We start from the raw sequence: 9,457 nt of genomic DNA, 5'->3' as shown, positions 1-9,457 counted from the left end.
GGTTACTGATTCTTTTTAATTTCTAAGTTACACTTTGTCCAAATACTTTGGACAGAAGATTTATTGGCAGTTTGGGTTTTTTTTACAGGCACACTGCCAGTGTCCTAGTTTAAACCCCTGCTTCTGCTCTAGCTGTTCCCAGCACAAATGTGAAGGCTTAGGTGACATTATACTCTTTGGACAGGGGTTCCAAATTCAAACTGTGACAAGGCTTAATATAGCCCCTCTGTGGGGTTATAATTGGGAGGAATTGTATAAAGCAGCTGGGCATGTGGTTACTGTGAGTAATGGCAAAGTCTGATGGTCTTTTTAATTCTGATGCCAAGCACCCTGATAAATCTTAGAACATGGTGCTATTTGGAAACCCTGCCTTCTGTCCATTGTTTAAGGAAAAAGAAGTTAAATGAAGAGAAACCACCATAAACATAATGTGAATTATGTGTCAGAAAGTTTCAAACCAGAAATTTAAAATCAGTAAAAGACCTTGATTTTTTAGGCCAAAATGGTATTTCTGTTATGCTAAAAACTGAATTAGAAACATGGCTAACAAATTAAATTGTAATTCTGCACACAGGATATTTTGTACCCTGTTCTTTTGCAAAACACCACAGCACTTAAAATTACTAAATGGAACTATTTACATAAATGTTAACCAAGAACCCCAAACAATAAAAAAATTTCCATATTAAAAAGTCCAAGAATTTTTTGATTTTTGGGAGGTGAGAGGGAAATATTTTCACCAGTGACTGACAATTATCTGCTCTTTGTGGCTTCTTCATAGGAAAAATTTTATTCCTTCTCTTGTAGGAAAAAGTATGTTTACAAAACAAGCCCCAAACAGTAACAGCCTTTCCAGGGACAAGTCCCAGAGAAGATCTTCCATAGTTCCTTGGTACCTTCATTGGTGTTCACATTCTGTCTTTCAACTCAGGGATCTCTAAACAACTTCTTAACTAGCAAATTTTCTGTTAGCTATTGGAAGGTTTTAAGTTATCAAGTGGTTAAGAAGGAAAAATATGAAAGAGATAGTGGAATTTGTTTTTCTGTTTGAAGCTCAGCTTGGACCAGTTTTTTTGTGCTGTGTACAAAAACAACTTCAAATGGGCATGGACCCTCCAGGCTAAATTTGGAAGGAACTCAAAGCAGGCCACAGTGACCTGCAGGGATTTATTTGAATGTTCTTTCCCTTTGCTGTGTACCTTTTATTATCTTATGTCAGTCCTCCAAGTTTATCTATGTGAAACTAACACTCTCCTATTTTTAAATTGCTTCTGCATAAGGTGCAGAGCCTTTCTTTTAAGATAAATGTGAATAGTTGTGCATTTGTGCTACCAAATTGGCACGTGTTGGGAGCAGACCCACTGACACACTAACCTTGTTTTTGCACCTGTTGTGTTAGCATATGGTTAGACTAATTCACTGGTTCTGTGAGGGATCACTTGGAGCTCACAGGCTGTGCACCTTGGAAGCTGCCTCAGCTGCAACTGAGAACAAGACTGCTCTTAACCATTTTTCAGGACAAAAGAGTTCATCTCAAGCCCTGCTCTGTCTTCAGCAAACACCTGACATGACCCTAAATTTCTCAGAAAGATTCACTGAATCAATTATTGACTGTCAATTGACTGACAATCAATTATTTTCTATCAGCTACAAGTGGGAGGAGGCAAGGATGAATCTGATCCCTTCCCCTTGAGTCCTCTGGGCAAGAATGACACACTGAGTCCCTGTTACATTCCCTCCAGTAACTTGCTTTGCCCCAGTCCAGGGATGAATTTTCCACTGAGGAGAGTTTGTTGTGCAGATATGTGAGCCCAGCCCCAGGACTGGCACACAGAGCTGATAGACACTCGTGACTATCACAGCTCCTCTAACTGCAGGGATGAAAAAAAAGAGGTAGGAGGAGAAACTGGGTGTCAGGAAAACGTGCTTCTTAAAAGGTCACGTGTCATTTTAGCTGTCACCTTTTCTTAATTTTGTACTGCATCAATTGAGGCACAAGGTGAAGGAAACAGAGCAAAGAGAGGGCAGTGGCCAGCATCTCCTCTGAACTGGAGACCTTGTGCTTAGCACTGCTGAAAGACACTAAAAGATTTTTTTTTTTTAAGTAACATGCAAGATTGAATTTCTGTCAGAGTAATGATGTTCATATAAACTCAAATGTGCCTACAAAACACTTACCTGCAGTGAAAATACAGAATTTATGAAGGCTTAAAATTTCCCTTCATATTTAGACAATGTATCTAAATTATTTTTGCTTGGGTCTTTCTTAGCACATATTGCTTTTAAATGATGACATTTGTGATAGAAGAAAAGGACTGTCATGAACTGGCAGCACTCCCTTCTGGGTCCACTTTGAAGATAATGCATGACCCCATAAAAATAGGCCTCTGTCATAGCATCTACTTAGAGACACAAGAAAGCCTCTAGATACAGAGCCTCTAGGCCAATTTTTTTCCTGACACCCATTTTTTTTTCCATCATGACTTCCTGCTGCTCTCTGCCGCCTACTCCAAGTTAAACCAAATTTAGTAGGCAATTCCAGATATTCCTATTCAAAAGTGTCCCCTGGCAGGAAATCAGTGCCCTGTTTTTCAGATTAAAAAAAGAGCAAGCAAGCTAAGCATTTTCTCAGGATGTATGCTTTTATCTCTCTCACCCACTCTAAATCCATGCACACGCTTTTTGCATCAGCCATCCTATCATCAGCCCTCTGAGCCTGGCTACCAACAGCAAATTTAAGGTGGTTGATTAGTCAATTATCTGCAGGAGTGAAGTCTCAGTGGGTAATTGAACTCATCTACTCAAAAGACTTAGAAAGGAAGAACAGTGCAATTAGATTTGGAAGGAATTAGATTTGATACTATATGTCAACAGCGGAGCCACAATACATGTTGGTAGTAGTTAAAATATCGTGTGACATAGCAGTACCTCAGAGTTCTATGCTACTTTGGCTACAGGTTGTTGGAGTGTCTGGTTTGTCTGTAAGTCATGTTTCCTTCCTGCTATAAATTCTTGCTCTAATTCAAATCTTTGACTATCTAACTCTTTTGATAAGGCATGGAAACATCATCGTTCCAGTGTTAAACTTACACCAGTATGAATCTGCAGGGAAAGAAGGTGTGCTCATCTGGTCTTCTGAACCACTCCTTCTCCCATAAACAGACAATATAGACAGATGAAATAAATGTTAGGCAACACTTCATAAAATTGTAAGCTTTTCATGGCATTTCTTTTCAGCATTGCAGCAGATTTGAATTGGTTTTTGCCATTTGATCTGTTTATAGCATACTGAAGTACAGAAACCCACAGATTCAAAGGAACCCCATGCTCTGTTAAATTTCTGCAAACTACTGTGGCTGTGGGAATGATGCACAGTGAAAGTGTAATTGTCCCTGAGCTTGGAACACACCCCACTGAATGTGTTTCTAAGCACAATAGAAAAGCTTGGCAGGAGTTTCAGGTGGGGGTTCCCACCCTTGTTATTAGCTGCATTGTAAGGGTTACACACTGTGTGCGGTAACATTGCTCAGGGAAAGATCTTCAGGAGTATAATTACTCTTTCAAATTCATATGGATAAAGAATAGAAATGATCCTGAGAACAGAGGATCTCAAAGACCCACGAAAGCAAGAGATTGTATCTCTATTGACTTTGCTGAGAAGGTATCATTAGCCAGAGAATCAGGGCAGGGACTTTTTATATTGACATGGTAGATGTTATTCATACTTCATACCAGTCTGATGTGCTTACACTGGAGTAGGTCTCATGCAGTTTCATTAGGAACAGCTGTTTTTTATCAACTTTGCATCCAACTTCTTTTGATAAAAATGGTAGAAAGAACATTTTGCTAGCTTCAGCAAACTGATGTAAAAGTAAAAAGCATAAATGTCAGAGTCCAGGAAGCTCCCTGTCTTGAACAGAATTACTTTTTCCTGCAAGAAGGATTAATTTGCCTTTATTTTTGTATATGGTTATCATATAAAACAGAGCATAAACATAAGCCTGGAATAAAAAGCTGTAGTGTACTATCAACTATATTACATGTTTTTAAAGTTCCATATGCTGTTTGAAAACATAGAGGACAAAACAAGTACTATATCACTTGCAAAACTTATAACAAGGGATGGTAGAAGTAGGATATACCAAAAGAGACATTAAATGTGACTGACTCTAAGGCTGATCTAAACCTTTTGATTTAGAACGAGATCAGTGACAGAAAGCATAGCCCATCTCCTTTGCACAGTATCTAGAAAGGTCATTTGACAATAGTCAAGAATACGTTTAGACTTGTGGAGCTTTAGGATGTAGTATGTGAATCAGCATTCTTGGTTTTTGGATGAACAGATAATGAATCATCACTTCTCTTCCTCTATCTGTACTTACACTGTGTTACATAAAAGGGCCGGGTATCCTGTTTTATTTTCTGGTATTATACCTGCAGGGCATGCCTAACCTGATTTTGAAACTAGCAGCCCTGATAATAGGGTGTAATTTCTAAAACAGAGACATTCCAATGACCAACACCCCATCCTGCTTTCAACATTGTTGTGCTATGACTAGCAGAGAAGTTTCTCCTTAATTCCTTCTTTGTGGGATATTCAAACACAGACTGTATAAATTATGAATATGGTTATTTTCTTGAGAAGCCAAATGTGTAATATATGACAGCAGTAATAAAATCAATGCATAATTTCTGTGCTACCTGTTTATACAGAACTACACTTTATTTTCTTTCATGCTCACTGTCTTTATTACTGCCCTGAGAAAGAAAGCTACCAAGGGAGCAACTTCTTTTTCTTTTGGGGTTGAGAGAAATGAAAAAAGTTAGTAATTTAAATGGGATGGAAAAAGAGTTATTGTGTAAATATTTTACTTCCCTCCATTCCCCCACTTGCTCCCAAAGGACAGAACCACAACTTCCTCTCCCATAATAGCCAGTTGATATGGCCAGGCCCTGGCTTGGTGACAGCCAGCTCCTGTCCTATGAATAGGCTGAAAACTGCTTTGGCTGGACTCCATCTCTCTGAGCTTCTCCTGTTAGAGCTATGCATCTTTGCATGCATAAATATACTGCAGAGAAATATATGGGTGTATAAAAAAGGATCAAGTACTTCAGGATAGGTTGTCCTAACCTAGGAGAAGGACATGAATGCCATGCCACCAATGCCATGTGTTATTTTGTGTCCCATCTCCTTCTCCACGGAGGGATCCTTGATAGAAATCTTTGCCAAAGGCAAAGAGAAAGGTTGTCTTTGTTGAGCTTTGTTTTTTAAATGTTATGTTTCCAAGAAGCACTCTGGATATTTATTTGGATATTTATTTCTTTAAACATCAGAACTTCATTAAAAAGAAAAATTTCTAACTACCTGTGGGTTAAGACAAGCTTTTTGTTTTCACCTAGTCTGGGAATAAAACCAGAATTCCTTTTCCCCCAAGACACTCAGTGATTTCTCTTCAGATGGAAGCCCTCAATCCTCACACCCTTAAAGGGTACGTTATGGCTAGGAAGTGCATGTCAGTGCCACCAAGGGGAGATCCATGCCTTTGCAGCAGAGTAAAGGGTAGATGAACTTAGGGCATGAGCTGTGTTTTGCTCAATGAACTAAGTCCATCCCAGTGCCAACGTGGATAAAAGAGCTAGCCAGGAAGGATGTAGGGGGGGTAAGTTTGTATTTGAGCATTAGGCTTGCACTAAGAGCAGTGGAAGGTCACCAGCATGGTTAGTGGCCTGGAATGTGCTGCAGAGGGTGAGACTGAGGGAGCTGACTTTGCTTAGCTTGCAAAAGAAGAGCTAAGTTAGAGTGGGTCAGACTGCAGCCTCCCAGTACTGAGAGGAAATCAAGAGAAGATGGAGCCAGACTTTCCCTTGAGAAACACAGCAAAAGGAAAAGAGGGAGCAGTCACATGTTGCAGAAAAGGAATTCCAGACAGATAAACAGAAAAAAATAATTGAGTTGTTAGCACTGGCACAGGTTGTCTAGAGAGGCTGCATCCTTGAAGTCATTAAAAGCTCAGCTGGAGGAGCAATCTGAGCAGTCAGATCTAACTTTGAAGCTATTCCTGCTTTGAGGAGGAGACTGGATTATGTGACCTCAAAAGGCCTCTTGCAACCTCCACTATTCTTGTGATTGGAATTCTCCAGAGAAGCATGCAAGATTATTCTCACTGATTACAGCCATTTTAAATCTTGCAAAACTTACTGCAAGCATCATTGCATATATGGAGCAGCACATTTTGACAGTAAACCATCTGTGTTCTGGGAAGCAGCATCTAAGAATAACCCCAAGAAAACAATTTATTGCAAATATGTTATTTAGGCCACAATCTTTCTACGCTCAGGACCATAACTAGTTCCCCTTCCACTGCAGGATGAAAGAGGACTGATGATGTTACAGCACTTGGATTGAAGAGCTTCATTCTTTCCAGCAAATCTAAAAATGAAGTGAATGTCTGCATGAAATTTGACCCCCATGAAACTGGGGAAATATACATTCATATACATATGTATGCTGCGCCCTAAGAGGCATAACTAGGTCAGATCCTGGGAAACTCAAATTTTTAGTCTGAAGTGGTTAGAAATTAAACTAAATCTAGAAGAGAAAAGATTCATTCATTCATCTCTTAGTATGCCATAGGGGAGTTTTTTCCCCGTGCAGAAAATCCAAGAAAAACTTGGCACAGAATTTCACTGTACTGATTTCCAAGCCCCATTCTTCCCTTGTGACACACAAGACAAGAAGGACCTTGTAAGAAAACTGTAAGAAAACCTAAAATAGAGAAATGGATCATGTCTCTTGGGTGGCAGAATGAGAGAAGGAGTGTTACTCAGACCCTTCAAGGGCTTCTAAACATTCTGTGTGAACATCTTGCAGCTCTCAGTTGGGCTGCTGTCAGATATAGCAATGCTTATTCAGGATGAAGGTTTTAGTCAACATAAATTTTATGGGAATGGTAATCATATTGAATAATGACATGGTTCCTGCAAGTCTGCAGGGAATTGTACACATGTGCATAAAAAAAAAATCACATTTTTCCTTGAGAGATTGCAAAGAACAAGAACACTGCCCACATAGCTGATGGAAGCGTCTGCTGAACCAACATTTGCTTCTTCACACAACATTAAGCATAAACCAAATTGCACAAAGCAGCATTTCACTTACTGTTTTCTTTGGAAAAGACTATTCATCAGCAGAGGTAATTCTTTATTTGGGCCTAGGAGAAAAAAAGAGAGAATAGACACTGTTTATCTATACACAGCAACATGATTTATATTTATAAAATGTTTGGCCACAGGTTATCAAGGTTCACCATCTTAGGTGTGTGGTTAAAAAAAAACCCATAAAAAATGGAGAAAAAGAATGTTGTGGTATTGAAATCCTGCATTTATTTTAGACATCTAGGACAGCTTGTGCATTCTCAAAAGTGAATCTGGTCTGCACTTATAAGCCAGATTTATACTCATGTATAAAATATATGTACATGTTTTGTTTTCTGCACTCTTGTAAGACGCTTCATGGAAAGTTCAGGTTATTCCACGAATGAATACCTACATTTATGCTCTTCCTTCTTTTGGTTTTCTTTCCTTTTTCCCTCTACATCACAGCAATTAATAAATAATGTGGCATTGGCTTTATTTCATCTTATGACATACTAGCAAAGACTTCTAAAAGACTGCATTTTGCATAAAATCAGTTTAAGGAATTTTGCTGAAAATATCCTGAATTTGATATAATCACATGACATTAAACATTTGAGCAGCCTGAGACATGTTTTCTTGTTTTCATATGTCATTTTTTTCCAGAAAGCAATGCGCTTCTCTGCCACTATACATTTTCAAAGTGATGACTCATCTACAATTGATTAATTTATCATTAATCAGCTTTAACAAGATTAGACATTTAAAATCAATTTCTAGTTTTTAATTCAGTCCAAAGTTTTCAGTTACAAGGAATTTAAATGTCTTTGAATTTAACCTTAGAGATTTCCAGGAGTGGCAAGAACTTGCACTATTGACTGAAATAGAATGAGACCTAGAACCCCTGTGAATGCCCAAAGAATTAGACCCATGTCCTGTTGCTGTAAGAAAACAAAAACCCCATCCATTTTTGCATGAGGATTTGCCTGCACGTTGCTTACCCTGCTCTCTAGGGGATTGGCAGTATTGCAGTGAGGCAGTGCAATATTTTTCCCAGACTTTCTCTGATTTGCCTATTAGGAAGTGATTACAAGGTAATTACTTACACTTTCTTACCTAAATTACAATTTACAGGTATTTCAGTGAGTGCTTCCCAGCAGCTGTAGCATGTTGGATCTGGTTGACACCATGCCCTCCCACCAATCATGAGAAATGGGCTAATAAAAATTCTAAAAATATCAAAAATTTGTTTCTTCCTTGTATGAACTGTACCAGTGCTGAAGAAATTCCTACAACAATAACAGAGTTTCCCAGGACTAGTTTCCTTGGTATATATTTGCAACCATTAGTAATTTTCAAAGTTCACCAAAGGATTCTGAGAAGCAAGTAAAGAATATAGCCTTCTATTAAGATTTAATAAAACTTCTGCCTACTGTATTTCATCAGATAAACCATTTAAAGTAATTTTAAATTTTCAAAATCTTACAGGCTCAAGTAACTTGCTATGTATCTGAAAAATCACTATTTGCCTCATAGTCATATTCATAGAAAACTGAAACCCAACTTCATAGATAATACACTTTACAAAGATTGGTCTTAGTAACAGAGAACAAATATTGAACAGAAGAGCTCAAAACAAGGGGAAAAAAATTCCGCTGTTAACCTTGTGTGACAGAATTGTCCCTATTACCACAGCTGTTCTTTAAAGTCATTAAAGCTCTGTCTCTTTCACAGGTGTTGTGTGATGCTGCAGGAACGTGCCAGCCAATAAGGTGGACATATTCTGTTTTCTAATGACACCAGTGTAGTTCCACTGGCCTAGCAATTTGTTTTAGCTTCAAGCCCAAAACCAAATCAAAACCTCACCTGCTCAATTGCATACTGTAACTGCATTAAGCTAGCACTGCTCTCCCTTGCAAACAGCAGGGATTTCTCAAGAGATACTATGCAAGTGAAATGGACATATGTTTTTCTCTCTGGACTTTTTTACCTATAAATGCCGTCATGACTTTACTTTGCTCTGAGAAAATATTTGCCTATCTTTTCTTCAAAAGGCTTTAATTAAATGCTAATAGCTCTTCTACTCTTTCTATATCCTCCACTGCAATGTATTTCCTTTCTTCCCTCCCGAAGTTGTGGGGGAGGATAGCAAAGAAGCAGAGCGACCTGAAAGTAATAAAATCAGAGTAAACACAAAATCCTTGCTTAATTACTCAGTCTCAGAACAGAGGCTGAAAAAAAGCAATTCTTTCATTCTCATAAAATGACAAGAGCCAGCAAAGAGATTACCAGAGCAGCCCATTGCGGTGTGATAGCTGACAGG

Source organism: Melospiza georgiana, chromosome 8 (genome assembly GCF_028018845.1).
Source record: "Melospiza georgiana isolate bMelGeo1 chromosome 8, bMelGeo1.pri, whole genome shotgun sequence".
Lineage (NCBI taxonomy): Eukaryota > Metazoa > Chordata > Aves > Passeriformes > Passerellidae > Melospiza > Melospiza georgiana.
This window is presented reverse-complemented; position numbering follows the sequence as displayed.